General features: G+C 33.4%; 1 protein-coding gene and 1 long non-coding RNA gene across 10 annotated transcripts in view; one reads left to right on the top strand and one right to left on the bottom strand.

Moving 5' to 3' along the window:
* LOC136025271 (octopamine receptor beta-2R-like) overlaps positions 1–7,223 on the bottom strand; it is a 148,674-nt gene that overhangs the window by 12,429 nt on the left and 129,022 nt on the right. For 6 of the 8 annotated variants that reach the window (XM_065701138.1, XM_065701133.1, XM_065701134.1 and 3 more), the window contains one exon: positions 6,040–6,252. The exons of the other annotated variants lie outside the window; for them this stretch is intronic. The gene's annotated coding sequence lies outside the window, so the exon portion shown is untranslated. The remainder of the gene's footprint in view (positions 1–6,039; positions 6,253–7,223) is intronic. 8 annotated transcript variants of the gene reach the window in all.
* The window catches only part of LOC136025272 (uncharacterized), an 87,964-nt gene that overhangs the window by 5,160 nt on the left and 75,581 nt on the right, over positions 1–7,223 (top strand). The gene's annotated exons all lie outside the window — the stretch shown is intronic.

Here is a 7,223-nt window from a genome sequence, read left to right as displayed (position 1 = left end):
GTGTTCACAAATTGGAAGTATCAAACAGTTCGTGGTAACGAACTACAGTAAGGAGCGACCCGGCTCAATAGTAACCAAAACTCCAATAGTAACCAATAGTTATATCAAAAGAATCGCATTTTAATGCTGAATTTAAATATATAAATTTGATCGAGATCAGTTATACCCATCAAAAGTTACGAGCCTGAGAATATTTGCCTCATTTTATAAAAGAAACACCCCTTGAAAGTCACACAATCTTAAAGAAAGTCACGCCATCAGATTCAGCATATCAGAGAACCTTATTGTAGAAGTTTCAAGCTCCTATTTACAAAAATGTGGAATTTTGCATTTTTTTTGCCAGAAGACAGATCACGGATGCGTGTTTATTTGTTTTTTTGTTGTTTTTTTTTCCCAGGGGTGATCGTATCGACTGAGTGGTCCTAAAATGTTGCGAGATGGCTCATTCTAACGGAAATTGAAAGTTCTAGTGCCCTTGTTAAGTGACCAAAAAAATTGGAGGGAACCTAGGCCCCCTCTCATGCTAATTTTTCCCAAAAGTCGCCGCATCAAAATTATGAGATAGCCATTTTATTCACCATAGTCAATAAACCTAATATCTATGTCTTTAGGGACGACTTACTCCCCCGCAGTCCCCGTAGGAGGGGCCGCAAGTTACAAACTTTGACCTGTGTTTACTTATAGTAATGGTTACTGGGGAGTGTAGAGACGTTTTCAGACGGATTTTTTTTGGTCTAGGGGGAAGATTTGAGGGTGGGGTTGGGGTTACGGGGGAGGATATTTTCAAGGAGGAGCTTCTCATGGGGGAAGAGAAGTTCAATGGGGGGGGGGCGCAGGATCTTTTAGTATTATTTGAAAAAACAATGAAAAATAAATATGGAATTTATTTCTACTGAAAGTAAGGAGCAGCATTAAAACTAAAACGAGCAAAAATTATTAGGTATATGAGGGGTTTACCTCCTCGTTATGCCTCATTCTTTTCGGTAATTTTTAGTAATTTCAACTATTTATTCTACGGCCTTTGCGATTCAGAGGTCATTCTTTAGGAATTGGGACAAAATTTAAGCTTTAGTGTAAAGAGCAAGGTATCGACGAGGATTGGACCCCCTCATATACGCAATAATAAGATACAAGTATAGAAGTTCGTTACGTAAGTTAATTCGTAAGTTACGTATATTTTTTACCAACAGAAATGGTTGTAAAAAATTAAAAGTTCTAGTTGTCTTCTTAAATAATCGAAAAATTGGAGGGCAACTAGGCCTCCTCCTTCGCTCCTTTTTCTCAAAATCTTCCGATTAATTGCAATTAATTAATATGCAAATTTCGTTTTAATTATTTATGCGAGCAGAGCCAAGATCAAAACATGCATTAATTCAAAAACGCCCAGAAATTAAATAAAAAAACAAGTTTTTTTAAATGAAAGTAAGGAGCAATATTGAAACTTAAAACGAACAGAAATTACTCCGTATATGAAAGGGGCTTTTCCTCCTCAACGCCCCGCTCTTTACGCTAAAGTTTCTCACTGTTTTAAAAAGTAGAGTTAAGAGAAAGAATCAAACTTTAGCATAAAGAGCGGGGCGCTGAGGACGAAAAGCCTCTTTCATTTACGTAGTAATTTCTGTTCGTTTTAAGTTTTAATGTTGCTCCTTACTTTCATTTAAAAAAACTTGTTTTTTTATTTAATCCCATTGAAAGCCATTAGCTTTTACAATAGTTCCAAAATATTTAGCAATATCTAATTCATCACTATGCATCAAAGTTATTACCATAAGAATATCCACAAAATCATAATTTCAGCATTAGCTACAACCTGGCGAGCTACAAGAGCTACAAGAGCGAACTACGGCCTAGAGTAACCCTAAGTTTGATAAATACATGCTTAAGAAACTGTCTAGCCGATTCAATAATTATAACTACTGTCTTTATACATCTTTATGGTAAATGTTATTATGAAAACAAGTTTTCAGGAATTAAAAAAAAGAGTTTGGTACCTCTTGAAAATGTAATCAAATAGAAATGAAAAATACACCGCTGGAATCATTGAAAAAATAACAGCCCTCCACCTTGAACAACAAGGAAAGTTATTGTTTTACATGGATAGCAGTAGCACTGACATATCTTTTTTATCTTCTTCGCCACAAGAGCAATATTGGTACATTAAAGCAAGCCTTTTAAGGGCACATTTGAAAGCCAATTTTTAAATCTCATCGCTTTTTGCCATATCAGACCTAAAAAGTGTACTTTTGGTGCCATTTCTGTTATAGAAAATCTAAGATGAATAAAATGATACTGAAGTAATCTCCACGGTTAATAACTCCAACCCTATGTATGATATCGGCCCATTGTATATTCCCCTCCCCAGCCCCTTTTAAACTTTTTATAAATCGTCTGCTGACCAGCAGAACAAAAAGGCTGTTAAAAAATCATGGAGAGCTGTTTAAGGGCTCATTTTGAAGCCAATTTGTATATATACTTGATTTCTGTTAATTCGTTTTCATAACGTCGTCATAAACTGCCTTATGGCACCAAAAATGGCAAAAGTGGCAGGCTGCTGCCAATTTGATAATATCTTCATAATCTTTGTTAATAACTGTCATAAAAGCCATATGGCACCAAAATAGCAAACTGCCTTATGGCGCCAAAAATGGCAAAAGTAGCAGGCTGCTGCCAATTTTTTAGAAGGATGTTTATTGGCTCACTTAAGGCTCTTGATAATATCTTCATAATCTTTGTTAATAACTGTCATAAAAGCCTTATGGCACCAAGAATAGCATTTTGGTGTGATTTCTGGAGCAGTAATGCTGAGCAGCATGAAAAGGATGCCATACAAATCTACAGTGTCATAAACCAACAGCCACAGGTTTATAATCACTCCTTGTCAATGGATCCAGTCAAAGCCTCTCTAGAAACATAGTAAAGAGTAAACCACAGCAATTGAAAGCTTGAAAACGTGTTTAGAAAATGTCTAGTAAGAAAAATTGTCTTATGTAGCTGATTCAGAAGTTTTGATTATTATTTGGTGTTCTCCTGAAGTTTGCAATCCAAAAAGCAAAAATAACGAAGATATAAGGAGCTCCAACTTTTTCGCTGTAATGCAGAAGAAAAAAATACAATAATAATAACATGAATTTTGTAAATTAGGTTAACTATATATCTATAATTCATTTCAGGTGCTTCAGTTTTCTAAAATCTTTGTAAATTTTGCATTGAACTTTCAAAACCGGTGTTTTTTTGTTTTCGTTTTCTATCTTTGATTTCTCAAAGATACCCTTGGACTCTGTCAACCCTTGGAGTCTGTTTGAGAAAAAAATACAGACTTCAAAGGAAACATTCAAGAGGGGCTGTGAAGTAAAGCTGTATGTTATTAATAAATTATAGTATAGTGTATATGAAATCTTTACATATAATGAAGTGCCTATATATTTATGAATTATAATTGATTATTTTCTGACAAAAAATAATGTGACTTCTTTAGTCTGATTGCTTTGAAAAAATCTTTTATGGTTAATAGCTTATAGTATCAAAACTTAAAAATGGAGTACTATACTTAGTTAAAGCATTAGTTCTTCGAAATCCTAGAATTTTGGAAAATATTACGAGTCAGTTTATTTTAAGCAACAATAGAAATATATGGTGTATAAACTTTAAAAGAATAAGTTTTGTTGGTTTTAAGTTTCATCTTTGCTCTATACATCCATCAGGGAGACTTTTTGTCTTTTTAATTAAATTTTAGATAAAGCTAGGGGATTTCTAGAAATGCCCCCAGAGAGACCACAATTTAGATAACTATAAGTCAATATTAATACCTAACTAGAGGTCTCAGCTCTTTATTCCTGAAACATGTAAAAAGGAACACACCAAATCTTAAATCTATATAAACTAATTGCACAGTGTATGCTTATTTCTAAATATTATTAAATAAAAAAAAACTAATTTTCTTAGCTGAAAGTAAGGAGTGACATTAAAACTTAAAACGAACAGAAATTACTCCGTATATGAAATGGGTTGTCCCCTCCGCAATCCCTCGCTCTTTACGCTAAAGCTTTTAATTGTTTTAAAAAGTAGAATGGTAGCAAAGAGTCAAACTCTAGCGTAAAGAGCGAGGGATTGTGGAGGGGACAACCCATTTCATATACGGAGTAATTTCTGTTCGTTTTAAGTTTTAATGTCGCTCCTTACTTTCAGCCAAAAAAATCAGTTTTTTTTATTTAATTTCTGAACGTTTTTGAATTAATGCATGTTTGGTTTTGGCTCTCCGCACATAAATTATTAAAATGAAATTTGTATATTAATTCTTTTTTTGGCTAAATGGCTTTCTCTTAGTTTTGATCAGACGATTTTGAGAAATGAGGGGTGGAGAAAGAGGTCTAGTTGCCCTCAAATTTTTCAGTTACTTAAAAAGGCAACTAGAACTTTTAATTTTTAACGAATGTTTTTATTAGTAAAAAATATACGTAACTTAAGAATTAACTTACGTAACAAACTTTCATAATCTTATATTTTTATTATGTATACGAGGGGGTTTGTACCCTCGTTAATGCCTCGCTCTTTACACTAAATCGTAAGTTTTGTCCCAATTCTTTAAGAATGACCCCTGAATCAGAAAGGCCGTAGAATAAATAGTTGAAATTACTAAAAATACTTTAGCATAAAGAGCGAGGTATTTATCTCCTCCTAAGTACCTCGCTCTTTATGCTAAAGTATTTTTAGAAACCCTCATATTCGTAATAATCTCTGTTCGTTTTAAGTTTCAATGCTACTCCTTCCTTTCATTTGAAAAAACGTTTTCATGTTTATTTTTCATTGTTTTCTTATAGTAATGCTAGAAAATTCTGCGCCCTTTTCATTGAATTTTTCTTCCCCCATGACAGATTCCTCCAAAGAAAGATCCTCCAACATAGCCCCCTCCTCTCAGCCCCACCCCCAAACAAAATAAAATCCCCCCTGAAAACGTCTGTACACTTCCCAATAACCATTACTATACGTAAACACTGGTCAAAGTTTGTAACTTGCAGCCCCTCCCCCAGGGATTTTGGGGGAGTAAGTCATCCGCAAAGACATAGTTATTATGGTTTTTGACTATGCTGAACAAAATGGCTATCTCAAAGTTTTGATCCGTTGACTTTGGTAAAAATATGAGCGTGGGAGGGGGCCTAGATGCCCTCTAATTTTTTTGGTTGCTTAAAAAGGACACTAGAAATTTTCATTTCCGTTATGATGAGCCCTCTTGCGACATTCTAGGACCACTTGGTCGATACGATGACCCCTGGGGAAAAAAACAAAACAAAAAACAAATAAACACGCACCCGTGATTTGTCTTCTGGCAAAAAAATACAAAATTCCACATTTTTGTAGATAGGAGCTTGAAACTTCTACAGTATGGTTCTCTGATACGCCGAATTTGATGGTGTCATTTTCGTTGAAATTCTACGACTTTTAGGGGGTGTTTCCCCCTATTTTCTTAAATAATGCAAATTTTCTCAGGCTCGTAACTTTTGATGGGTAAGACTAAACTTGATGAAACTTATATATTTAAAATCAGCATTAAAATGCGATTCTTTTGATGTAGTTTTGATGTAGAGTTTTGGTTACTATTGAGCCGGGTCGCTCCTTACTACAGTTCGTTACCACGAACTGTTTGATCTATAATATAAAATATTCATGTTTTAGAAAACATATAAACTTTATGACAAATTTCGACTACTCATTAACTTAAAGCAATCAGGGTTGCCAAACTCTGTGATTTTACTCGGCTGCAATAAGAAAATCTTTCTTGATCAGCACTTCAACACTAACCATAACTAAACTTTTCTTAAGTCAGCGTGACCAGATTCGCCATTTATAATTTTACAGTTTTTGTAAAAGAGCTCAGAAACCTGAATAAAGTGTAAAATTTTGTGCTTTGAAATTGACTAATAGTATCTAAAATATGCTAAAGCCATTGTCAATGCCAGTAAGTCTTAGCCGACGCAAACACAATTCAAAATAAGCAAAATATAATTTATCTAAAATTGGATTTGAATTAAGGGTCAAATTTACCTGGATCAAGCCTAAAATTTCCTGTATGCAGGGACACTCTTTCGCCTTTGAACTATTTTGTTAGTCTTATGAATTTGTCCTCATTTTCCTATACGGTTCTTTACAATCAGTTTTACTTCTCTTCAATTTTATTCTTCTACAAATTTTTGCTGTCACAATAGACGGTGTTAACTTTGCAACTTATTTCTGCAACTCTTCAAATAGTAACTAAATCTGTAAAATAGGAAAATCGTATATAATTAATAAATAATCAATCTTCGTTTTATATTGATTGATTAAAACAAAAGCTTTCCGAAAAAGAAGTTCTTCAAAGAAAAGTAGTTGGGGAATGTTTAAATTAATGGACTATTCAGGTGGCTAAGAAAACAACTTACCTTTAAAGTCAGACTTGCATCGTGAATCTGGCTTCAATATTCATTTACCCCCACCTCTATATGTACCAACTCAAGATATATTCCTATTTAGGGTATATATTTTCAAACTAGAGGAGGGGGTAAAGCTCATTTTGACAAAAATAAATGTTCAATTTGGATTCAGGATGGAGCTCTGACTATAGAGGTAAGTTTGAATTTTACCTCCCTCTAATGTGCAAATATATACCCTTAATTGGTATATATAGGGGTAGGGGTAAAGTCCATTTCCAACGTAAATACATATTAAACTTTGATTCAGGATGGAATTTTGACTATAGAGGTAAGTTTATTTCATATCTAACTGAATAGTCTGTAACTATTGTAACTGAATAATATAAACATTACCCAAGTAAAGGACATTTTAAACTTAAGATCAACAGAAATAAATTCCTATAATAACTCAAATTCAAAAGGACTAGAAACGGATATTAAAGCATAAATCAAACCTAAAACGAACAGAAATTAAATAGACAATCATAGGAAACGAACACATAGCAGGTGTAAATGAATAATTAAATCTTAAAACGAGTAAAACTTAAATTGAATATGCAAATCAAGCTGAAAACAAACAAAAATCGTTAACAAGAGTTTGGCTACAGAGCCCTTCCTTAGTTGTAAAATCTAAAATCTACTGCGTCACTACCCTTAACTGAAAACAAAATTTAATACAAATATTTTCTTTTGTACTTATTACAACATTTGAAATAAAAATGAAAATTAGAGTGAATAAAAAAATCTGCTACTACTGAGCTTTCAGCAATTAATATCATT

Source organism: Artemia franciscana, chromosome 3, assembly GCF_032884065.1.
Source record: "Artemia franciscana chromosome 3, ASM3288406v1, whole genome shotgun sequence".
In the NCBI taxonomy this organism is placed as follows: Eukaryota; Metazoa; Arthropoda; class Branchiopoda; order Anostraca; family Artemiidae; genus Artemia; species Artemia franciscana.
Note: the sequence above shows the minus strand (reverse complement) of the source record. Positions and strands in the feature narration are given on the sequence as shown.